Genomic DNA, 27683 nt, shown 5'->3' with positions numbered 1-27683 from the left:
GAAGCGATGTTTGCTGTACGTTCAGCTGAGAAATGCGCGGCTCGACATGACACGGTCTGGCCCGACACGACACAGCCCGACCGTGATGGTTCTCAGAGGCTAATAACTGTTCTACTGTGTGAGATAGAGAAGAGATTCTTTCAGCAGGTAGGAGATACATTCAATAAATTTTGTTTTTAACTATATATTTACTCATGAGACCAAAGAAATCACTAAGAATCCCAGCTTTCCAAGGGAATGTAACGAGGGCTTCAATTGGCATGTTTCACTATGAAATAAATTTTTTAAGGCTCTGTGAAAGTGATACATGCGAGGTATGTGTTGTTTTTCACTTTCCTGTGTGTGTGTGTGTGTGTGTGTGTGTGTGTGTGTGTGTGTGTGTGTGTGTGTGTGTGTGTGTGTGTGTGTGTGTGCGTGTGCGCGCGCGCGCGCGCGCGTGTGTGTGTATGTGTGTGTGCTCGTGCGCTTGAAAATTTGAGAAAGTAAATATTTTACCTCAATTATTCTTTTTATTGTTCAACTACTTCACGAGAAACGTTGATAGTTTACACCAAGATGAAATTATAATGATGGGCGTATGTACAAACGCTCGCTTGCTCGTCACGCGCTCACAAAGCTCACTTTACTGGTATGTAGAGCCTTGTTCTGCATGATCAGAAAGGTGTTGTGGTAGCTGTTAAACAGGATGGGCACCCATGCATGGAAGTAATAGAATATCACTGATCTGATGCATATTTTTGTAGGGAAGGGACAGTGTTTCTTTTCTTTGCCCAACGTTTGTCCCTGTAAGGTCCTGAGGGTGTGTGTGGCACTGATACGTTGCTATGTGCAATGTTAGGGGTGTGTCTGTGCCTAGAATGTTGCTGATGATACGTGTAGTGGATGATTGCCTGGAGTGTTTGTCAGTTTGTTGTCCTCTACCCATGCCTGGAGTGTGTTGAGGTAGTCTTGTTGTTGTATGCAGGTTTTGTTTGTGATGTGGTGTATGTTTGTTACGATAATGTCATCTGCTTATGGCTGTTTGTGGTGCAGGAATCTCAGGCGCGTATTGGATGAAAAGAGGGTAAAGGAATGGATCGCGGTAGAACTCCATTAGAGAAGTTTAGTGCTCTTGATGACTTGCCCTGGACTGTAACACGTGCTTAGTTACCAGGTAGGCAGTTGGCTAACTACCTTTTGTTACTGTTTCATGATTGTGTTGTAAATTTGAGTTACTCTTTTGTGTCGAGGAATGGCATCAAAGGCTTTATTTATATCAGTTGTTATATGAACTGTATGTTGTATGGGGCTTGAGGAAATGATGTTGACAGATGTTTATTGCGTGATGTTGGTTGGTAAGGTGGTGGCAAACGACGCCACCGCAACTCCTTCCCAGCTCTTTCAGCAGGTGTCTAAAGATTTTACTAATGATACCACGAAAGTAGGTCGGCCTTTTACACTTAAGAATGTCACACAAGGCAATGCAGAAGCAAAAAGGAGGCTGAATGACAGTAATAAAAGGACTTAACGTTCAGAAACGAAAGGGCAAAAGAAAAATTTCTAGTTTATTAAAATTAATATTATAGTTTGACGGTAGCAGGACAGAAATACTAAAACAAGAAGGAGCACCCAGAGAGTGCAACACCAGCGTCCGCCATATGTTCAAGTATCGAACAATCTTGCCCCATGATCTTGACCTTCCACCAATTATGTTAAGAAAAAAAAAAACATAAATAACTATATTCTAACCGGACCCATAACCCATTCACCAAGTCTGGGTTAAAATTTGATCATTATTGTTTAAGTTGACCTCGTCCTGTGACCCTGATTCTCGAGTTTTCCATGTTAGCTTAATCTTTGATCGAGTGTTTGCATAATCGAATCCCTGAACCTGAAATTCTTCCACAAAGTTTGGTATAAATTGAGTGATAAGTGTTTAACCTGATATTGCCACGTAACCTTCACCTATGACCTATTGTTCTCACAACAGTGGATCAACCCCTTGGTAGCTTCCCAACACCTGCATCAAATTTATTCTAAAACAGATCAAACCTGTTAGCTATTTTGCTCCCACATTTGTTACCACACAAGGGTGTGGAAAATAACGCCATCTTGTGCAGTATTTGTGATAAGTGTGTGTGTAAGATGTGCAGTGGTATTAAAGACAGGCTGAGATAATGTTGATATAATGTGTGCGGTGTGTCAGAAAGAGCATATAGAGATTATCAGGTGAGAAGGATTGATCTTACTGTTGAGTCTCTTGAGTGTGTGGAGGAGTTTTGTTATTTGAAGGATATGTTATGTGCTGGATGTAGAGCTGGGTCTAACTTTGTGACTAGGGTTAGGAGTGATTGGAGGAAGTTCAGGGAACTGTTTTCTCTCCTGACATTGAGAGGATTGTTCCTCAGTGCTAAGGTATCTTTATAATTATGCAGCATGTGTTAGTACTGTAATGTTGTATGCCAGTGAGACCTAGGCAGTAAAGGAAGAGCATATTTGTCATCTAAAACGTACAGAAATGGCAGTGATTTGATGGATGTGGAGTGCGTCCTTAATGTGAGGCCTGGGGGGTGGGGAGGCTAGGTTTACGACTGAAAAGTTAAGAGGAAGGATGGAACTGGGACGTATTGCTGCTGTGATGAGGAGGGGCAGAAATGAGATGGTTTGGGCATGTGGAGAGGATGAAGGATGGCATTAGGATGCGGGGATTGAGAAGTGAGAATGTCGGGGGCGTAGGGTTGCGAAAGGCAGACCGAAAGAGACCTGGGACGAGGTCACAGAGTGTTATCTCAGAGATAAGGGACTCAGTAGGGAGGTTACCAGAGATAGATCAGCGTGGACACCCGCCATTAGGTGTCCAAAGTTGACGCCTGCATGCATGCTGGAACCTTTATAAACGATACTAAGAGAGACATAGGCCTCGAAATCTAACCTTGCTCTGTGACCTTGACGTTTGAAATGATTATTATTATTTTTTTTTTTAAGAGCGCCTTCATTCTTATAATACCCTAAACCTGTCACCTAGTTTGTGATCTTGCCATGTCACTCTTTGGCGTAGCCCTGTGACCTTGATCTTTGGCCTCTTCTCTTAAGCAATTAGTCAGGCCCTTAGCTATTTCTCCACTTCATCACGAAATTTATTTAAAAATTGATCAAAACTGTTTGAGTTCTTTTGTTGTCACACACACACACACACACACACACACACACACACACACACACACACACACACACACACACATCAATCATTTCCTGTGGCACCCTCGGGGATGCATAGGGCCTCGATGAACTCACACCACCACATCCTATCTTGTGCTAACTCCTCAAGATCTCCCCAACACTCATCTCCAGCTTCCCGTCTCATTGTCCTCACCCACGTCTCTTTTGGCCTTCCTCTACCTCTCCTACCAGGTGCCACCCACCCTGGTGTACCTCGTACTATTCCCTGTCTCCTATACACATGTCCTAGCCACTTCCATCGTGAGAATCTAAAATATTCATCGATCGGCTGCACTCCCGTTATTTCTCTAATTCTACTATTTGGTATCCTTTCCCACCACTTAACTCCTAATATTCTTCTAAGTGCTTTATTTTCAAACACCAAGAATTTATTTTCCATAGTCACTGTGCTGTACCAAGACTCGTGTCCATAAATTAAGATACTCCTAACCATTACCTTATAAAGTTTGATTTTTGTATGCACAGAGAAATTGTTATTATTCCAAATATTTTTAAGCATTCCCATTGCCTGATTAGCCTTCTTTAACCTTTCCTCGAATTCAAAGTTCAAAGAACCATCCTTGGCTAAATAAGTACCTAAATATTTAAACCTATCAACTTGCTTTACAACCATACCTCCAATTACACATTCCTGCGCATTTTCCATATTCATATTGATTATTTCAGTTTTTCCACAATTAATAACCAAACCCACCTTGCGACCTTCACTCACCAAACAGTCCAACACTCTCTGCATCTCTTCTGGCCCATCACAAATCAAAACTATATCATCTGCATAATCTAAATCCAGAAGTTTCCTGTTCTCTCCCCAAAGTATACCTGCACCGGTTTCTGTTCCAACACGTTTCATAATGTAATCAATGACCAATATAAATAGTAAAGGCGATAGAACACCACCTTGAATTACTCCGGACTTGACTTCAAACGAATCACTCAGACAACCATCAACCATCACTTTACAAAATGTGTCCTCATGCATGTTCATAATGACCCTCACAAACTCCTCTGGTATTCCATAATGTCTCATGATCTTCCCCATAGACTCTCTCAAAACACTATCAAAAGCCTTTTCAAAATCAACAAAACAAAGACTTAACGGTACTCTCATTTCATTAACTTGCTGCATCAAATGCCTAACTATAAAGATCTGATCATTGCAACCACGTCCCTTTCTAAAACCAGCCTGTTCATCCCTCAGAATACCCTCAACCACCGGCTCCAACCTATTTAACAACACTCTACTGAAAACTTTCAAAGCTATCGGTGACAAAGAGATTCCCCTCCAATTACCACATTCACTCAGGTCTCCTTTCTTCGGAACTTTAACAATTACACCATTCTTCCAAACTGATGGTAGTAACCCCGTCACCCATATCTTATTGAATAGCTTGGTCAAGATCATTATTAATCTATCCCCCTCCACTTTAAACATTTCCGGAAATAAACCATCCTCCCCTGGTGCCTTATTATTCTTTAACCGTTTTACTGCTTTCTCCACTTCTGCAAGCCTCAACTCTCCTGTTTCTATATTTAAATCTTCCTGAGCAGACGGTATATCCTCTTCTGGTGGTATTGGTCTATTAAGAACTGTCTCAAAATGCTCTTTCCATCGATTTTTAATATCTCCATCTTTGGTCAATAAATTTCCTTCCCTGTCTCTAATTGGTATTTCCTTGCGTTTACCTGCATTACCACTCAGTTCTCTAATCGATTCATATGCTATTCTTTGACTCTGTCCATCATTTTTGCTTATTAGGATTTCAGTCTCTGCAACCATTTCATCCACACATCTTCTTTTATCTCTCCTAGCTAACCTTCTTACACACATAGGACAACAAAAAAAAACACTCACTTGCTCTTGCTTTACAAGCCGCAGTGTAAAAATACTCCTTCTTCTCCTCGTCTTTCGTCTTCTCATTCATTTCCTGCTCCTCCTCCTCCTCCTCCTTCTCCTCCTCCTCCTCCTGAACCCTCATCTCCCAAAATTTATGAAGAGAGGAAAAAGGATGATTAATGATCGTGATGTCATAAATACTTGTAATGTGCAGTAACCGAAAGGCAATAAGAATCTGACCTGAATATCTAGAATGTTTTCATATCGATAAAACTAGCTACAAAAAGGGTGGGTAAGATACAGCCGTTAATAATATCTTTTACAGTATGTTGTTCTAACCCCGAAGGATCTCAACCTCTTTAAGATCAACTGATGACCAAATAATAGTCAGATTAAATGGGTGATTTGACTGGTAACCAAAGAGATGCATTCCTATTTTTTTTTCCTTTTCATACAACTACAACTAACTACTTAAAGTTGTTGAAATGGTCCAGTACCATTATGTAAGACTCAGCCTACTGTAGGGAGTTTTCTATACTTGAATGAAGTCGACTGGTAGCAGCAAGAATTAAAGGAAAAAAAAAACGTCAGCGGATTCAGGGGTAATGAGTGCCAACCGAGTCAAAGCAAAGCAGATGGCAGGTTTAACTGCTGTTATAAATCGACGTTAAGAGCAATAACCAAAAGGCAATAAAAACTTGACCCGAATGCCGACTTTCACTTATTTTTTTTTCCCCCATTCACTAAGATGCAATAAAAATGCAGGCAGGATGTCAGGTTGGCACCATCACTCTCACGGCGCGTCAACAACACGCTGATTATGGAGACATACTGTATTAGCCCTCAACAAATCTGGTGAAAATTGCGACTCTAATCCATGTTATAAATATTTCTGAACATATGTAGAAGGTTATACTGTTCATTGAGTGAATCATATGTAGTTATTCTCTTCTCATTAATTCAACACAACTTTTGCAGTAGATAGAAATATATGAATGCCATGAAATATAAGCTCGCCACGAAATTGGTGAAAATATTTTGTCCTAGTGTGATAAATATTTTGGAAAGAAATTAGAAACCCTTAAAATTTTGCTCGTTGATATGTACTTTACAACTGTATAGTTGAAACTTAAATCCTTTGATCGTAAAAGAGAGAGCAAGCTTCTAACTTCAGATGGACATTAGTTGCAAAATGGTAGCTTATCAACTCTGTATCTCAATCTTGTTACTACCAGGTTACTTGAGCTGGTACATGAGTGTCGCCCGGTAGAGAGGACATTAATGAAGGTTATATCTAAAGGATCGCATTCAAAAAGTCTCTGGAAAGCTCAATATAATCGTCTAAAAATATTAAAAAATACTAAAATACCGATTGTCGATTAATAATAGTTTGCCATGACACTGATGAAGTAGTGGTTGTTGTCCTCCTGATTATAATTTGAACGTGTCTAAGCCACCATAAACCATTTCACTGACATAGTCAGCCTGGAATATTTTATTCGCATTTATTCCAAGCAATTCTGTTGAGCAGGAACAGACCTATTATGGAGAAATATTTGCTTGCCAGTAAAATGAGGAAAGTAGGTGAATGTGCTCCATCATTGGAACGTTTTTAGCCAATGTTAACCATTTCAGCCAGAGGACGCTGTCTGTGGTTCTGGTTACCTCCAGGACTTTTTTTTTCCCAGCTCCTAGATCTCTTGAAATGAAAGGGTTATTAAAGGGTACCGGTACCGTTTATCAACCCTCTAGTTCGAAAACTCCTGAACTGAGTAAACTGCAGTGATCAGGATATCTCAGTAAGGACGCAAAATTAAATTTATCCTCGGCGTTCATGAAAGACGCTGCTCAATTTACGATTGTTTGTCGTACAGAAGTCAGTGATAGTTATATGCAGTCCATCATGTTCGACGAGTATCACCAAAACGTGTTGCGTTGTGGTTGTGGGTAGTGGTAGGCTGCCGTGGAGGGGTTATAAGCACAACCTTTACACACCCTGTCACTGTGGGCTATGGCGCAATACCCTCCCTCTCAGAACACAACCTGGAATCTTGGTTTCGTCATCTGTAACACTGAAATATTGGCTTTACATTACAAGCAAAGACTATCTGATATCTGGCTATCTATGTGCCTGTCTGACTATCTGACTGTCCACCATCGTATCTATCTATATATTTTTTTGTATTTATTTATACACATTTTAATAGAGGCAGTATAAAAGGAACGCATATACTTTGCACGTTGATAACAGAATTGTAAGTATTTGAAGGATTTTTTCCACACTTCCAGTATCTCGATACATTATATTGCACTCTCGCGCCGAGGGCGTGAGAGTGAGTGAGAGTGGGGAATGTACTTATTTCCGGTGGGTGGGACAGAGAATGGGAGAGGGATAGTGGGTGGGAAGGTTACTGTGGAAGTGAGTTAGAAAGAAGGTGACATTGTGGGTGATGGTGTAAAAGTATGGGTAAATCCATGAAAGTGAGTGTTTTCATGTTGCCAGTGGGTTATATACTGTATGTAAGGTGGATGGGAATGTGGGCTGGTGTGACACGAGGCATGAATAATGATGTTCCCCTTCCATCTCAAACTCCCCCAGTCCCCTCTCTCTCACTCTCGCCACATTATCCCACTGACTAATGCATTCCTCGATTTTTCTGTGCCTCTGGTATTTCGAGGCGCGAAGTGGATTGTTTTTCTCTGGTGTATTGAAATTTTGAAATATCATCTAACGTCGAATGTTTACCAATGTAGGCTGCGAGCACCAACACAAACAACCACAGTGATACCGTTTTGTGTGGAAAACTAATTCTATGGACTCACATATATTGTCAACATATGGATAAAAGTCTGCCTAGTGTTTCACTTCGTGTATTCCTCCCTTTCTTCTGCAGTGCAATGTTCCTTTTTTTTTTTTTTTTTGCCCATTCATTATGCTCTTCGTTATGATGTGTAATGGAAAGTGGAAGACATTCTCTAAAGATGAAGTACACATAAGATGTACTTTTTGCTCACGCAGTCCCATCAATCTTGGCTGAGAGAAAGTTGAAAAATATCTATGACTGGTAATTCATAAGTATTCTGGGCTATATGAGTAACCATGCCATTGCAACATACTTACCGTGCCATCCAGCTAAGCTTCAGACTAACATTCTAACACAGGACAACAAGGCTGATTTCGGCATGAAACGCTGGGTATGACATTCGTTCTGTCATGCAGAGTAGGAGAGACGGTGGTGGTGGTGATGGGGGGAGGGGAGAAGTGGTGGATTAACTTACACATACTATTTACAACTTAAAGAATCTATGGTGGTCAGACTGGGGATTGCAGCTTGTGTTCTAATCCCTGTTCAGCCTGAAATATAGTTGTGAATCTGGATACAACGTCGACTCTTGTGGATCGTTTTCTACGAGATGATTTAAACAGGAGAAAACTAGAGGGGCACTCAGTGGAGTACGTCTCTCTGACAAGGGCAACGTAATTTCCAAACCACTCTTCATAATTGGTTAGGTTTTCTCATCATTCTCTCTAACAAGGAGTATGTTTTCACCCCTGCTTGTTTGTTTGTTAGTTTGCTTGTATGCAGGATTACTCAAAAACTAAAAGAGAGATTTGAACCAAATTTGGTGGGTAGATAGCCCATACCCCGAAAAGTTAAATGATTGTTCCCTGGGACTTGGGCTACCTACCCGCCAAATTGGGTCTAAATCTCTCTTTTAGTTTTTGAGTAATCTTGCAATCAAACAAACTAACTAACAAACAAACAGGGGAGTAAACATACTTTCCTAATCGGAGAGAATTATTGCCTGCCTTCACCCCTAAGTTCAGTTGACGGTAGTAGCCGCCCAAAACAGGTGTTTGGGGTGCATTCGATGACAGAAATATCCAGTTTACGTTTCCAACTGTGGTTTGATTTCATTCCAGTTTTCTAAGCTTACCAGTGCATGATGCATGCATTTAGGGGGTGAGTGAATGCCAATGACAGTCTACCTCAGGAAACAGAAGCCAAGGAATGATGATTTCCAATTCCGCATCATTCGATTCGCTTGTAGCTACCGGCCTCTGCCACCTCTACCCCTGCCAGGCCTCACATATGCAAAGAAGGGGTTGAGGAAAAGTGCGATTTTGAGGAAACTGGTAGTGATAATATCATCAATGCCGAATGAAGAGACATCAATGTCGAATGAAGAGACGATGCCAATGGAAGGAAGTTACCACGTAAATTGTCGTGCCAAGTCTGCCCGTACCCCCATTCCTCCAACAGTTCCCTCCTGCCACTTGAGAGAGACCTTGCTGACCCTCCATTGCCCAAGGACTTCCTACACTTCTAATGTCGTGGGAGAGCCCTCTGAGGAGTCAGACTGAGAGGATAAGGGTTAGATGGCCTGGTCACGTGCGACTTGAGCACTGCATTATAGTCCTCAGCCTCCTTTGCGGCAACTTCACGGCGCCCATGCCTCACCACTGTCTCACCACCACCCAAATCTCCCCAACCTGGCACTTCGCGGGTGTGTGGGGAAGTGTAACATTGGTTCCCAAACTTTTTTTCTATGGGCCGCACTTGCGATATGAGCACTGGCTCGTACCATACCAAATTATTATTGATAAACATTCTCAAAAGCAAAAAATCAACTACTAGAAGTGCTTTATTCATAACACAGAACACAACTACATTATTTTATGATCACGAGACATTCAGAAAGTATTAAAAAATGCAGCTACATACATAATGTGATCCATTCCCCAAATATACAAATTCAATTAGAAGTGTGAGCTTGTTTTTTGATCTATAATCTCATTTACTATGGTTAATTAACGACAAGCAAACACTTATTTCATCAACACAGAAAAGCCTTTCTTTTTCTGGACTTTGATATTTGTCAGAGGAGGAACTCCCTGTTTACAACAATATGTCGTGGAGAGCTGTAGAAGGAAAAATGATGCTCCTGAAGAGATGCATGAATACTCTTTCTGTTTGTGTATTCAAAAAGAGCTCAGTGGCATACTTTCATGTTTCATTTTCAAGGTGCTATCACTCAAAATGCATTCCACTTCCCCCTTCTCATCTAATATCAGATCTGAACAGCTGAAATTTGAAAAGGGATCTCTCAGTCGAATTTTTCTGTAGATATCAGTGGGAAGTTCTGATCAGTCTTTTCTACCAGCGTTGTGAAGTTCCTGTGTGAGTTCATACGATTTATCCCCTTCAAGATGGTGTGACAACCACACTAGGCCCAGATAAATTGGGTATAGCAAACACTGTTAATTATAGATGAATTGTTGGCAATTTTGGGCCAAGGTAAAGTGGATGGTGTATAGTGTCATTTGGATTACATGTTAACAGTAACAGAACAGGTCAAACACTGTTCTACTATTGGTAACATGTAATCTAGTACTGTCTCATGTTGAGATTGTTGGTAATTAATCCATCAATTCCACTGGCCTACACCAGTGGAAGAGTGATTAGACACCCCGCAGGACTAAAAACAAGACCTGTCAATGGGTGGATGAGCTACTTCAACCAGTAGTCAGCTAGCAGCGTGGAAGGAACTCATTAGCCTTGGCTGATAGTTAACCTGGGAAGAGGAAAACTCTGAATCAACCCTGGATAGCCCTTGTCAGGGACCCCATGCCGCAGCCCATAGGCTGGTGGTGAACCCTCCCATGACTTGGAAGGTTTGGGTGGAGTGTGCATCCCCTCCCTGGAAAAAAAGTACGCCTCGCACGACTTAAGAAGAGGTGGAGCAACCATTGTCAGCATGGGCTGCCTGACCCTGACACAGTTTTGCTGGGGGTTCCCTCCTCGGGTGCCAGCCTGGTGAGGCTCCTGGGGCCATGTTATGCTGGCACCAATTATCATGGTTCCTCCTTTTGTTGTTATGAGAGTTGGAGCGATAGGGGGTTGGCATAATTGCACTGTCTGATGCGAGGCGGACCAAGCATGGTGAAATCAATAGCAATGGTTATACATACTACTGCTGTGACTGTGACAATGGTGTCCAGCTTAGAAGTGCTTCTGTGGCAAATGATGCTCATTTTGCTTCTTCTGTAGACAGGGTTACTCTACTTGATGTGCATATAATGCCAGTGAGGATGAAGCACTCCTCGTCCTCACCTCACCTACTGCCATGTACACTCCAATTGAGACGAGTGATCTTGATAAGAAGGAGCATTCAGCTCTAAACTTGACTTGTTTGTGGAACAGTGCCGCTTGTGGGATACACTCTTGGTTCTGGTTGACTTCAGTGTTTTTACTGACACTGACAGGGGAGGCTTCGAGGAATGTGTAGGTTCCCATGGCTTTGGAACTAAGAACTCTAATAGTTATTAACTTCTGGATTTTGCAATGTCCTATAAGAAGAAAATTGCTGGATCCGTTCCAGAGGCCAGGACTTTGCCATTGAACTTGGTACTCCAATATTGGAGGGGCTGCAAAGGAGATAGATCACATTCTTGTTAGTACTCACTGGAGGATCCTTCAGAACTGCAGGGTTTTCAGGTAGTGAAGAGTTCTTTGCTACTGATCATAGACCTGTTGTTGCCAGTCCAAGGTTACAAATCAAAACTGAGAGCAGCTCAAGATGGTGCCAAATACAGTTCCATCTCCAGAACTCAGGGATGAGGAGTGTGCTTATGAGTATGCAGTGGTAGTGGTAGTGGTAGTCGCAGACCAGTTTGAAGTGGTCACTACTGTTTAGAAGCCTGTTGAACAAAGGGATACCTCTAAACATGCTACTCTGGCAGTAGCTAATGAGTGCATTGGAGAGAACCCAAGATCATGGAAAGGTCTGATTTCACCGGGGACATTAGCTGCAAATGAGGAGATTTGTACTGCCAGATTGCCTGGGGATTGAAAGCAGCACAGTGTTCTGTCTCAACAAGCACGAGTTATAGGAGAGGTATGTCAGGGAAACATCTTAGAAGGTGGATGGCTGTTTTCGTGCTAATGTGTTTCGACCTGCTTACCAAGCACGCAAGAAGCTCCATTCCAGACCCACCTCTCAGGTTAACTATGCTTGGACACCATATGAATGGCTTGTGTCGAGGAAGAGTGAGGATAGGGCTCATTGGGCTGAGTTCTTTGTGCAGATGTATTTGGCTGAGCCTTCCAGTAGTGAGCTATCATTGAACTGCATACAACCAGGGATTTCTCTCCCACCAAATGCTAATATCGTGCCATCTCTAGAGGATATCAAGAAGACAGTGGATAGGATGGAAAATGGTAGAGCAGTTGGTATTTGTGGCATCCAGCTGAAACTTTTCAAAGCTGGGGTGAAGCCATGATCTGGGTATTACACGCAGTCATAGAAGCCATTTGGCAAACTGGTATCATTCCTTCTGGACATTTTTTTTTTTTTCACCCCTATGTGGAAAAGGGAAGGAGACCAGCATTTCAGTAATAACTATCACAGTATTGCAGTTGACCACTTCCTAGCTCTTCAGGTTCTCATGGAAGGCAACTTGGAGTATCGACAAGGTATGCATGCACCCTATGTGGATCTGAAGATGACGTTTGACTTAGTAAATTGAGAGTTTAAATTGGGAGTTATTAACTGTCAGCAAGTGGAGTGCATCCTTTTTATATACCCGAACACCAGCTCCCACCTTAGTGCAGCCCAGAACATTCTGGAGCCTAGTAGAGATCTCACATTTTCTTATGCAATAATCTGTGTACTTTATATTAACAATGCTCAATAACAATAATGACACAAACTAATTCCAAAGGTAAGAGAGAAAGTAAATGAAACAGACATGTTGAAATCTCTAGAATGTTCCTCACATCTCCAGATATAAAACACTACCTTGATCCTACTGTGTCATCCCTGACATAATCTATATACAAGTATAATCTTGCCTATGTACAAGAATATATAGCATAAACTTCCAGACTAGTGGGTCATCTCAATCTCTTCTGTTGTCACGGTCCCATAGCCTGAAGAACTGGATAGCCAGTGCCGTCAATTCCCTCATTCCCCTGGTTAATCTTTCATCTCCGGTGTACAGCAGGTTCTCGGCTCCACTCCATGTGCACTTCAAAGGTACAGGTCTCCTAAGGAAAATACATTAGCGCACCCCACCAAAAGCTCCCCCCACCTCCACGACTGCACTATCTGTAGCTTCTCCAAATACTGGGCACTTCTGACACACAGATCCCACAGGTGATCAGGTAGTTCTTCCTGGAGCTCAACATGCTCTCTTGCTCTCTTGCTTGGTGGCTCTTGATCGACTTTTGGCACAAATCCACAAAAGTGCCCTGATGTATTCTCCTAGGATGAAGTAAACAATTGGCTGTGACAATGAGTGCTTCTGCCGTACGGTGAACTAATTTCCTGCCTACCATCACTCCCTCTTTAATCATGCCATGGCTCCTGTGTTCCACCAATCCAGGGCAATGTGCACGTGTCATAGGTCTTGCAGAAGAGCAGCATCTCAGACTCACGGGGGATATATGTTGTCCATCCAGTTATTGCTAGAGGACTTCCATGCTCCATGGTCCTCAGTGGAATACTCCTTCATCCTAGCCACATTTGCATCAAATTGAAGTCAAACAGGCAGCAGCGGGCCACTGGGCAGTCCAAACCGATGATGCAGTGGTCCCCAGTGTCAGCAACGCTCACAGCCAGGGTCTCTTCCTTACCTCCAAGCCGTACCCTGACTCCCATTGGTCTCCCACACACAGTGCAGTGCATAGTAGCTCCCCACAGCTGCTAAAAGTGTCTGGAAGCTGCCTATGACATACCACTTCCAGCTTCTTCTCTAATCCTGTGTCAGCGACCACTGGGTACGCTACTCCCTCAGTCTCATCATCCCCTTTCGTTCACTTGTCACTGGTACCAAAGGGGTGTGCTGGGTGCTGACCCTCAACCAAACACTATTGAAAGACTTCGATCCTGTTACTCACTTCCTGTATTTCTCTTCTCACTTTTGCCTCCACAACACAGGAACCCTCTTCCGTCACTTCTCTTACCTGGTCAGTCAATCTACGGTATATACCTTACTGTATGCCAATTCCTGTTGTGTGTCTTGATATTTTTGTTCTTCTTAACAGTTGTTTTGCTTTTCATTAATATTTCATTAGTTCTTCGAGAAACTTTTTTTCTTCTTCACAATATGTCTTTTGTTCTTCACGCTCTGTTCTCCAACATTTGATTTGTTCTTCATGATGTGCTCTCAACACTGTGAGTACATCTTTCTTTTGTTCTTCTTGCTATGCTTTTACATTCCGTTTGCTTTTCATATTTTTGTTCTTCATGATGCACTGTCAACACTGCGAGTATATTTGCCAGAGATACATCCACCGTTCTGTCAACCTGTCGATACGTGTGCATATCTAAAACATATCTCCACTCTTGGCACCAATTGTTATACCTTATGATCAGTTGATATGTAGAGAACGATGCATAGACAGGTCAAGTGGTTAATTAAAGGCAGCTGAGCTCTTTTTTTGTTTTAATTCTTTTCAAGCAGAGCTGAGGTACACTTGCAAAACACAATGACTTTTCTCTCTTACGTTAGCTTAGTCCTTCATTCACTACTACTTCCTCACAGTTCATTCGCTGACTCACTGATTCTCACTTACTGACTCTGAATGACTACTTTGTCCTTCACTGATTAGCTCTGTCTGATTCACTAACTCTGTCACTGACTGGTGTCACTGTCTGTCTACCACTGACTCACTGACTGTCATTCACTTATTGAACTGAACCGAAATCAGCTCTCTCACAGACTGCTGCATGCTCACCCACTCATTCAGTGGCTATCGGCTAACTTCCAACAAGCGGGACGGGTCCTTTATAAATCTAGTTCCCCCTACCCGCTCCCACTGCTAGTGCAGCCAACAACATTCTGGAGCCTAGCAGAGAACCCACATTTTCTCTTGCAACAATGCAAGCAAAATAACAAGGCACAATGATAATAATCATGACAAGAACTAATTAGTAAGGTAAGAGAGTAAACAAAACAGACATGCCAAAATCTTCAGAATGTCCTTAACATCTCCAGGTACTAACATTAACCTAATCCTACAACACAACACTTAATTTATAGACTGTTTGTCATATCTCCAGATGTAAAACATTACCTTAATCCTACCAGCATAACATTGCCCCTCCCTCAAAACTGTGTTGTCCCTGACTTAACCACCTTATCCTACCCATATACAAGAATGTACAACAGAAACTTCCACACTACCAGGTCGTTGCCACTGCCTCTGCTGTCTAGATCCCACTGGGTGAAGACCTGAATCACCAATGCTGAAAATCCATCATTACCCTGGGCCCCTCTTTCATTTCCAGTGTCCTGCAGGTCCTCGACTCCACTCTAACTGCACTTTCCACGTTCAGATCTCCCATGGATAACACATCAGCATGCCGAACCAAGATTCCCCCTCCCACAACTGCTCCAAATGTGGCTTCTCTGGACATTGGACATTCCTGGCAAACAAGTCCCACAAGTAATTGGGCAGTTCTTCCTGGATCTCAGCCATTTTCCTCTTTCATGAACTGCTTGGTGGATCTTGACTGACTTTCTGGCACAAACCCTCAACTGTGCCCTGATGTGTCCTCCTAGGATGAAGTGAAAAATTTACTATGACAACAGATACTTCTTCTGCTGCAGGGTCAACTAAGGTCCTGCCCGCAATTGCTGTCTTTTCATATCATGGCTCCAGTGCTCCAATAATCCAAGGGCAGTGTGCAGCGTGTCGTAGATCTTGCAAGGAAGCATTATATCTGAATCAGGGGGATAAACGTAGTTCATTTAATCGCCACTAGTAGACTTGCATACTCCAATGCTCTCAGTGAAATACTCCTCCCTCCATGCCCATTCGCATCCAATGAAAGTCAAGCAGGCAGTGGGGGGATGCTTGGCAGACAAAATCCAAGATGCAGGGATCCCCGATTTTGCCAACACTTACGGCCAGGGTCTCTTGCTTACCTACCTGTCGCATGCCGACACTCACTGATCCCCCAAACCCAGTCTACACTGGGTCTCTCCACAGCCACTGAAAAGTCTCTGAAAGCTGCCTATGACCCACCACTCCCAGTTGCCTCTCTGATCCTGTGTCAACCACCCCTGGGCACACTACTCCCTCACTCTCACCACCCTCTTCCACGCACTTGCCACTAGCACCTAAGAGGTGTGCTGGGAACTGACCTTCAACCAACCACTGTTCGAGGACTTTGACTTATTAGCAGCTTCTTGTATTTCACTTTTCACTTTATCCTCCACTATACAGGAACCCTCTTCCCTCACTTCTCTTACCTGGACACTTAATCTTTCTGTCTTGCTGTACACCATTTCTTGTTGTTCTTAATATTTGTTTGTTCTTCATAATAGTTTTATTGATCTTCATAATATTGCTTAAGTTCTTCATGAAATTTCTTTTCGTCTTCATAATATTTCATTCGATCTTCTTGCTGTGCACCCCAATATTTCTTTCGTTCTTCATAACATTCTCTCAACACTGAGTATGTCTTTCTTTTGTTCTCCTTGCTGTGCTTTTTCATTTCTTTTGTTCTTCATAATAATTTTGTTCCTCATTATGCGCAGTCAACTCTGCGAGAACATGTGCCAGATGATACACCTGCCGTTATGTTGGCCTGTCCATGCAATTTCATCTTTCAAAACGTATATCCATTCCTGACACCAGTTATTACACCCTAGGATCTGTTTATATGTCGAGAATGACGCACTGACGGGTTAAGTGAGTAATCAAAAGCAGCTGAACATTTCCAGGTTTTATTCCTTCTAAACACAGCTGAGGTACACTTGCAAAACACAACGACTTTTCTATCCCACTTTACCTCATTCTTTCCCTCACTTCTGCTCCCTCACTGTCCATACACTAACTGATTCTCACATAATGACTCTGAATAACTACCTTGTCTTCCACTAATTAGCTCTCACTGTTTGACTAACTAACTCTGTCACTGACTGTCACTATCTGTCTGCCACTGACTCACTGAATGTCATTCACTGATTGAACTGAACTGAACACAGACTGCCACTTGCTCATTCACTTCCTCCGTTACTGTTGGCTAAGTGCTATTATGTGGAATGTGTCCTTTTTAAATCCCCCCCCCACCTCCCACTACTAGTGTTGCCCATAACATTTTCTTACGCGATAATGGACGTAAATTAGCAATTTACAATAACAACAATGACAAGAACTATTTCCAAAGGTAAGAATAAAGGTAAACAAAACAGACAAGCTGAAATCTCCAAAATGATCCTCACATCACTTTGTACAAACATGAACCTAATCCTACGGCACAACACTTAATTTCCTGAATATTCCTCATATCGCCATATATAAAAGAATAATCCTACCAGCATAAAAAATATTTAACACAAGGAAGTGAGTGATTGTGCCTTTGCAATACACAGACATAGCTACACAGCCCTATATAGGCTTCACAATGCAAATGAATCCTGGCAATGCTTCAAAAACTGCAACTAAGCTGGACGCAGTGGATGATGAGGAGTAGGAGGAACGGGAAATTAACCTGACTTACATTGGAGAAGACACTTGCTGGGATCAAAGAGAGAGACAGTCGGTCTGATCTCAACGACCAACCATGTCAACGAGCCAGCCCGCTGTTCTAATATTCATGCAAGTCTAGATTATACTCATTTCACATAATTTTATTTTCTACAATTCATTTTCCAACGCTTCATTGAGTATCTCATGAAGGTTCTTTTGTAGTAGAAGGAATTTTCATGTTCTCATCACCTGTCCTTTATTAATCACGTTGATTGTTCAATGAACACTTGGTTTACGAGTAACATAATACTTTTATGAAGTAGGTGATGGCGACCATCATCCACTCACTTGATATAGTGCTGCCTGCTTCTTCCTTCACCTTTTTCATTCTTTTTCTGTCTGCTCTCTTCTCTTCCTATGTCGCCCATCCTTCCTGTCACTTTTTGTTACCTTTCGTTCCTAATCAGGTGGCTTTACATTGAATGACCTGCCTAATGGCTCCTGTAAGCCTGGAAACCACTTACAACACTGGGTGGTAACCATATAACCAGCCTTTGCCTGTTCCCCACGTGTCAACAAATGGGCGGGTGAAGGGTCGGTTGGTGCCCCTCCCCGTAAAATAACTAACTCAAACAAAAGGCCATCCCTTATGGAATTATGGCTTTTGATTATAGATAGATAGATAGATACTATTATTCAGAAATATATACTTTTCATTTTGGATGTTTATGCTTACCAGCCCTACGTTGTTCTGACCTCCCTGGGACGTCAGTGTATACGATTTTTCACATAACTGTGTTACAGATTTCATTTTCTTATTACAGTGACTAGAATGGTGAGTAAATGGATGTGCTAGTATGTACTATTGCGCTGGACTTTTTGTTGGTGGTCCTATTAAATTAAAGCTTCTTACGCGCCTGGGAGACGGGTACTGTTTTCACTCGGTTTGTCTGTTTGTCTGTTAACAACTTTACGTGAAAACTACCTGTGGGATTTTGACTAAATATACGGGGATGTTGGGCTATGATCTGATCTCTATCTATCTGTCTATTGCCAGACACCATTATCTCGTAAAGGGTGGCCATTTGACTTTGGATTATTTGTTTTACGGGGAGGGGAACTAACCCTCCACTAACCCACTTGTTGACACGTAGGGACCACGTATGGTTTGGTTATATGGTTACCACCCAGCGTTGTAAATGGTTTCTTGGCTTACAGGAAACCATTTGGCTTGTCATTCAATGTAAAACCACCTGTAAAGGAAGGAAATGCATTAAGAAGTGACAGGAAAGATGGGAGAAATAGGAAGAGGGGAGGGCAGGCACAGAAAAAGAATGATAAAGGCTAAAGAAGAAGTAGGCAGCACTACATCAAGTGAGTGGATGATGGTCGCCACCACCTACCATCAATGATCTGATCACCTGATTAAATTTTGGGCCAAATTGGGCCAATGTCCAGGCTGTAGGTCCAAAAACGTTAATAAAGATATGGGTAAATTTTTTTCCCTTCATAACTCCCTTCAAATCCGTCATAACGACACGACACCTAATCCTAAATGTGCAACTTTCAAATCTGTGTCCTATAACATGCCTCATTACAACTGCGGGGTCACTCCCCAGTTAACGGAAAGGGGGGTCAATGTCAGGTGGGTCGGACCTAAAATTTCAAATGGGCATATGTTGAACAAAAAGAATAAAAAATAATGGGAGTAAGTGGCTGGAGAATGGTTGCGAGAAGGAAGGGATGTGAGAAGAGAGGAAGAAATCAGTAGGATGGAAATCGTGGAAGCAATGAAGAAAGTCATTATGGGGAAAGTCTCAGGAACTGATGGAGTGTGTGGTGAAATGCTGAAGCATAGGGGATAGTAGTAGAATAGACGTGGAAGATGTGTAGATTGGCCTAGGAAGATGGTAAAGTCCCGGAGGATTGGAAGTCAGGTATAATTATTCCCCTGTACAAAGGAAAAGGGGAAAAAGAAGTTTGTGGTCATGATATGGGCATTTCTCTTCTTAGTGTAAAAGGAAAAGTATATGGTAGGATACTTATTGACAGAGTTAGAGAAATAACTGGAATTAGTTGGAGAAGAACAGGGAGGTTTTAGGAAGGGAAGAGGTGTAGATCAGATATTCATTCTTAGGTCTTTAGTGGAAGAGTTTCTAGAGAAGGGAAAGAATTTGTATGCGGCTTTCATGGATTTGAAGAAAGCATATGACAGGGTGGATAGAAAAGGATTGTGGAAAGCATTAAGAATATATGGAGTAAATGGGAAGTTGCTGAACGCCGTGAAGAATATGTATGAGGGTGCTAAGGTTGCAGTGCGTGTGGACAGTGAACTAAATGAATTTTTCTGTTTGAAGTTTGGATTGAAACAGGGATGTGTCATCTATGCATAGTTATTCAATCTGTATATGGATGGGGTTATAAAAGAAATACGTGGTAGGGCAGTGGATGTTGGAGCGGCCCAAATGAGAGAGGGCAGTGTTTGGAAACTTCCTGTACTGTTGTTTGCTGATGATGCTGTGTTGTTAAGTGAATGCGAAGGGCGGCTGCAAGGCTTGGTGAATGAGTTTGAGAGATTGTGTAAGAAACGGAATCTAAAGGTGAATGTAGGAAATAATAAAATTATGGTCTTCGAGAGAAACGAAGTCACTGAATGTACAGTGAGGCTGGATGATGAGGAAATGGAAAATGTGAGTACGTTTAAGTACTTGGGTGGTGTGATGAGTAAAGATGACAGTTTAGAGGGTGAAGTGCTTCAAAGGGTACACGAAGGAAGAAAGGTTGCTGGTTCTTTGAAAGCAGTTTTAAGAAACAGGGGAGTGAGCAAGGAAATGAAAAAGTTACTACATGACACTGTTGTGATACCAACTCTAATGTACGGATGTGAAGCTTGGACCTTGTTGGAGGGACTCAAGTCAGGAGTGAGGACAGTGGAAATGAATTATTAGAGAAAAGCATGTGGAGTCACATGGAGAGACAGACTGGCAAATAAGGAGGTGAAGGAGCATTATGGTGTGGATGTGGATGTGATAGGAAGCGTTAGGAGTAACACACTGTGGTGGTCTGGCCATGTGGAGAGGATGGAGAGCGAGAGACTGACAAGAAGAGTGTATGTGAGTGAGGTGGAGGGAGGAGAGGGAGGGGGAGACCAAGGATCCCATTGGATCCCAGAGCTGCTGGGCGAGGCATTGCACTGGGAGGATACTAAGCGTACCGCCCTCCGCCAATCGGCGCATAGTCGTGAACCTCATAGGTCCATACTCGAAGGTTCCTTACTTTATTCGGATTCGAAAATTCCCAGTTCTGTCCAGTACTCTGGACACTGTGCTCCAATGGGATATATATATATATATATATATATATATATATATATATATATATATATATATATATATATATATATATATATATATATATATATATTTAAATAACAGAACAGAAGAAGGAAAAACAAATGAATTTAAAAAAAATAAATCCATGCACCAGATTACTGGTGTCCGCTGTTCAAAAAATATCTGTAACAGTTAGACTTGAACAGCAGTAGGTTGAAGTCTGGAAGGAAACAACTCTGGGGAAGCGAGTTCCAGAGAAATGCAATTCGGAGAATGAAAGAATTCTGATAGGCAGAAGTTCGGCAGTGTGGTTGAGTGACATTCCAGTCATGAGCACTACCAACTGCCCTTGTAGCATGAGGGAAGGCATGGAAAGGTGGCACCATAGACGCAACTTCGACTGAGCATTTGCTGCAGAAATATCTGTAAAATAATGCAAGGGAGGCAACATTCCTTCTTACTTGTAGGGGAGGTTGTTTATTAGTAATAGCAGGGTTATTAATTATTCTAACAGCCTTGTTATGAATTTTGTCTACTTGCTTTAATGCAACCTCTCCACATCCGCTCCACAAAGGTGAGGAGTATTCAAGCTGAGAGCGCACATGACTCTTATAAATGATAACTAACTGCTCGTCAGTGAAGAAGTTACGGACTCTGTACAATAATCCAAGTTTCTTTGAGGCGGTTTTAGCAAGTGATCTGACATGAGAGGTCCAGCTGAGGGCATTGTTAAGCGAGACGCAGAGAATTTCAATACTTTTGGAAATGGGAATATTTCTAGCATTGAAGGTAACATACGATTCTGGCAATACCTGCCTATTAGTAAATTGTATATATTTAGTTTTACTAGCATTAAATGAGACAAGGTTGTTTTATCCCCATTCACTGATCGTGGATAAGTCTTGATTTAAAGAGATGGCTGTTCTGAGGTGAGAGTTAGAGATATAGGACTTTGCAAATGAATGTCTGAGTGTGAATGAACTATGAAGTGTTGAGTCATCTGCATATGAATGGATGGGATTGTTCATTAATATGAACGAGGAACAGGGTTGGTGCCAGAACTGATCCCTGCAGCACGCCGGCGTTAACTGAGTGGAAATTCGAATATACATCATCTACTTTTACTCTTATTTTTCTATTGCTGAGATATGAGGAAATCAAAGGAACAAAAGAGTTTAGTCCATAGCAAGGGAGTTTGGACAACAGGGAACGGTGCCACACTCTGTCGAAAGCTTTAGAAATATTCAGGGCTACTGCATGAGTTTCACCATGTAGATCAACTGGTTGATGGATGGTATGAGTTAGGAGATTGAGTATGTCAATGGTGGATCTTTCTTGGCGAAAACCATATTGTCTATCAATAATTAAGTTGTTGGATTCAAGATGTTTAACTATGTGCTTATTAATTACAGCTTCAAAAACCTTACCAAGAGAAGATGTCACAGCTATTGGTCTGTAATCAGTGGGGTCAGAGGAACTTCCTTTCTTTGGAATTGGGTGGATATTGGCTTCTTTCCACGAATTAGGGAATGAAGAAGTAGGTATGCATAGTCTGAATAATTTTGCAAGAACAGAGGCAAGTTCTGGGGAACACTTTTTCAAAACAATTGGTAGAAGTCCATATATATATATATATATATATATATATATATATATATATATATATATATATATATATATATATATATATATATATATATATATATATATATATATATCATCCTCTGTAGTATTTATTTCAGCAAACTACAAACAATATCTTTCAGCTGATACTATCATTGCATAAACAGTCACCATTACCCTTTTATGGTATGGGCTCCAATATGCTTGCACTCGTCCGTCGTGGTCACCTAATAGCAGATTTCCAGTTGCTTGATCTCGGGCAGCCTCCCTATCCAGTCCCTTATCCCTGAAGTCAAACTCTATTACCTTGTCTCATGTCTGTTATTGGTTTGCCTCACGGACCCATGACGTTCATACTGTTCACCTTCCATACCCAGTTGTCACCCTTCATCCTTTCTACACGCCCAGACCATCTGAATCTATCTTCCTCGTTGCAACGCAGATACATTCAAATCCCATCCCTCCTTTCAACTGTTCAATTGCAATCTCATGTCCTCCCCCAAGGCTTTGTACTGAAGGACGCACTACAGATCCGTCTGTTAACTGGCGTTTGGGCTTACGAATATCCTTTTCCTGTACTACCCAGCTTTCACCACCATACAGCATTACACTCCTAACACACGTCGCATACAAAGATCCTTTAGCACAAATGGAGAGTCTCCTCAATGTTAGGAGAAACAACAGCTCCCTTAACTTCCTCCAGCCACTTCTTACCCTTGTCACAGAACAAGCTCCAGCCCAACTCCAGCGCATAACATGTCCCCCAGATACCAAAACTCCTAACACTCACGAGACTCTCCAATAAAAATCAGTCCTTTCACGCCTGATAGTCTCTACATACTCCCCCCTACACACCATACACACGAAATCAGCATTTTTTCGTAGCCTACCTCTAATACAACAACATCTCTTGTGCACCAACTTATCACAGACACTGCACAAGATGGAGTTGCTGCCCAAACCCTTGTGGCAAACTTCACATGGCCACACTTCCTCCGCTTTGACAGTACTATCACCAGCCCTAGATACCATCACTTTTGTTTTATCCGCATTACTCTCAAGTCTTTGTACCCCTATCAGTCTCTCCATTTCCCGATTCTCTCCCTCGCCTACCTTTTTTTCTCTGCAATCAATACCAGGTCATCATCAACATCTCACATGGAACTCCTTTTTTGAAGTCACGTGAGAGAGTTTCAGTCACTAAGACACCACACCAACATTCACGGAAAACTCGTCACTCAAATCTCCATTCACTCACACCTAGATGCGAGCCACATACTCGTACATAGCCATAAGCACTCTAACCAGCAACTTCCCGATCGCAAGCTTTCTCATTGCCCAACCACTACGTCTCCAGGGAGTCAGTCAAAGGCCTTCTCCAAAAAAAAAAAAAAAAAAAAAAAAAAAAAAATACAGTTCCACCTTCATTCCTATAAACGGTATATATTTCCTGAGGCTGCCGGACAATGAGCATGACATCAGTCTCTTCTTTTCCCGGCATAATCCAAAACTGCATCCATTCAATAATCAGTTATTCCTTAATCATATCTTCTACGACTCTCATTTTTGCATTCATTAGCTGGTCCAAAACTTTTATGCCTCTATAATGTCCTCCTCCCATGGGATTATTAATTTTTGTCTATAATATATATATATATATATATATATATATATATATATATATATATATATATATATATATATATACCGGTATATATATATATATATATACCGGTATATATATATATATATATATATATATATATATATATATATATATATATATATATATATATATATATATATATATATATACACAATATATATATAGTGGTAGGTGGTGGCGACCATCATCCACTCACTTGATGTGGTGCTTCCTACTTATTCCTTAACCTTTATCATTCTTTTTCTGTGCCTGCCCTCCTCTCTTCCTATTTCTCCCATCTTTCCTGTCACTTCTTATTGCATTTCCTTCCTTTACAGGTGGCTTTACATTGAGTGATAATCCAAATAGTTTCCTGTAAGCCAAGAAACCATTTACAACGCTGGGTGGTAACCACATAACCAAACCATACGCGCTCCCTACTTGTCAGCAAGTCAGTTGGTGAAGGGTTAGTGCCCCTTACCGTAAAACAGATAACTCAAACAGGACCCATATACATACAGGGTCTAAACCTATCGACCCCAAAACGCGTCGCGTTTGCGCATGACGTCATGGCGAAGACACCAGGTGAGGTCTTCCGAGAAGGGGTTGCCATATAGTGAGAAGTAGACTCAGTTGCTCAGAGGTCATGGCGCCAAACAGGTCACCTCTGTCACCTGCACTTAATTCCATTGTATGTGCCCAGTGAAATAATGCCTACCAATTGCGCATTGTTTGGCTGTAACTCTTTACTGAAGAAAGGTGGGGATATAACTTTCCATATTTTCCCCAAAGTTGAAGAGATTAGACGTAAGTGGATTCATCTGTGCAAGAGGAAAGACACAATTAATCCGAATACTGCTCGCATCTGCAGCCTTCACTTTGATCAAAGTGCTTATAAAAGAAATCTAAAATATGAACTTCTCAAACGGCCTATTCCAAAAAATCAAATAGGCCTTGAGGAGCACGCCCTGCCAACACTGAATCTGCAATCAGCTTCATTAAATGTTAAGTCCCTTCCCCTTTCTCTCTCTCTCTCTCTCTCTCTGCGTAGGTGCATATCCCTGTATATGGTGGGCTTTGCTCTTTATAAACTGTACAGTATATCTCTCCTCACGGGGTTAGTGCTTGCAGAAATGTGGAAAAGCACGTGGTGCATTACATTTACCAGCCCAGGTAAAATAAATTGAGGCAACTGGCCACCTCGCTAGTATGAGTTGCTAGTATTCATATTTACCCACCATTATTTTGTTCTACCCACGTGTGTAGGTAACCATTACTGAGTACCCTAGCAAGAAAGCAGTAGTGTTGAAAATTAAGTACGGTATATCGCAGAATGTATTTGTTTAAAGCAGGTTCGTAAAGTAGTAATTCCATCTGGAAGCGTTTGGCAAGAAGTATGTTATCATCCCCCCCCCCTTCGTTCCCTCCCTCCCTCCCTTCCAGGTCGCAAAAACAACGGTGCCAGGTCGTTGGAAATGATTTATACAGCCACTTTTCGTTTTGAAAGAGTGAATAATTCGTAAAAACTACAAAGAGTATATGAGATACATTCACATATATTTAGTAGCTCGGATAAGAGATTTGTTATTTATAATTAACGATTTGGTATCTACGCAGTAGATTAAAATCTCTCATAGGCCAAAGGAAAGGAATATATAGAAAAATAAAACGTGGAGAGGAACACTTACGCAACCGATACACGATTTTAAATAGAGAAGTAAAGAGGGAGATAAGAAAAGCAAAGAGAAGTTACGAAATTAAGGTTGCAAGTGAATCAAAAGAAAACCCCAAGGGTTTTTATCAGATGTACCGTACGAAAAATAAAGATAGGATAGGGCCACTCAGAACAGAATCAGGTGACATTACTAGTGAAGATAAAGAAATGTGCTCCATCCTAAATAATTATTTCATATCAGTATTCACCAAGGAAAATCTAAGCCTGGTCCCTCAAGCAGCAAATATTTACCATGAGAATACGGAAAATATTCTTAGTAAAATAACCATTAGTAAGGAGGACGTATTGAAAGAAATTAATAAGTTAAAACCACAAAAATCGCCAGGTCCGGACGATATATATGCAAAAATTATAAAAGAAACCAAAGAAGAATTATGTCAGCCACTTTTAACGTTATTTAATGACTCTTTAAGTTCAGGAGAAGTTCCAGAGGCGTAGAAAACCGCAAACGTAGTGCCCATCTTTAAAAAGGGTGATAAATCAGCTGCGTCGAATTATCGTCCGATAAGTCTAACGTCAATAGTAGGAAAAATGTTAGTCAATTTTGGCAAATAAGATTAGAGAACACTTAGAAAGATTTAATCTTATAAACGAAAGTCAGCACGGATTCAGGCAAGGACGATCCTGCCTCACAAATTTGTTGTCATTCTACTCGGAGGTCTATGAGGCAGTAGATAACGATAAAGCTTACGATGTTATTTATCTGGACTTTAGTAAAGCTTTTGATAGGGTCCCACACGAAAGGTTAGTTAGAAAGGTTCGAGCACACGGTATAAAAGGCGATATCTTAAAATGGATAGAATCCTGGCTGAAAGGACGAAAGCAGAGAGTATTAATAAATGGAACTAAGTCGGACTGGGGATTAGTAACTAGCGGTGTACCACAGGGTTCAGTACTCGGTCCCTTATTATTTATCATATATATAAATGATCTAGACTTAGGAGTCAATAGCAGCATCAGCAAATTTGCCGACGATACAAAAATAGGGCGTATCATTAACTCGACTGACGATTGCCGTAACTTACAAAAAGACCTCGATACATTGTCCAAATGGTCTAAAACTTGGCAAATGGAATTTAACGTTGAAGAATGTAAAGTACTTAACGTAGGCAAGACCATTGGAGATACTAAATACAGCTTAGATAACAAAGAAATTAGCAAATCGGAATGCGAGAGAGATCTAGGAGTTATGATTAGTAACGACCTTAAACCTAGGCAACAGTGTATTAATGCGAGAAATAAAGCAAATAGGGTCCTAGGATTTATTTCGAGAAGCGTGAGCAATAGATCATCTAAAGTAATACTGAATCTTTATCTAGCATTAGTAAGGCCACATTTAGACTACGCAGTACAATTTTGGTGTCCTTACTATAGAATGGATATTAATTCATTAGAAAATGTACAGAGAAGAATGACTAAAATGATACATGACGTCCGGAACCTGTCATATGAAGACAGACTGAAAAGACTAAGTCTGCATTCGCTAGAGAGGCGTAGAGTAAGGGGAGACTTAATTGAGGTGTTTAAGTGGATGAATGGTATAAATAAGGGAGATATTAGCAAGGTACTTAAAGTGAGCATACAGGATAGAACTAGAAATAATGGTTTCAAACTAGAAAAATTCCGTTTCAGAAAGGAAATCGGTAGAAATTGGTTTGGTAATAGAGTAGTAGACGAATGGAATAAGCTACCTAGTAAAGTAGTTGCTGCCTCTTCCATTGAGTGTTTCAAGCATAGGCTAAATAAGCATATGACAAATAAGGGGTGGATATAGAATAAAGAAAATCTTATAACCAATACTAATTCAAAA

This window comes from Coenobita brevimanus, chromosome 80, assembly GCF_032717465.1.
Source record: "Coenobita brevimanus isolate Jiangsu-jjx chromosome 80, ASM3271746v2, whole genome shotgun sequence".
NCBI lineage: Eukaryota > Metazoa > Arthropoda > Malacostraca > Decapoda > Coenobitidae > Coenobita > Coenobita brevimanus.
Note: the sequence above shows the minus strand (reverse complement) of the source record.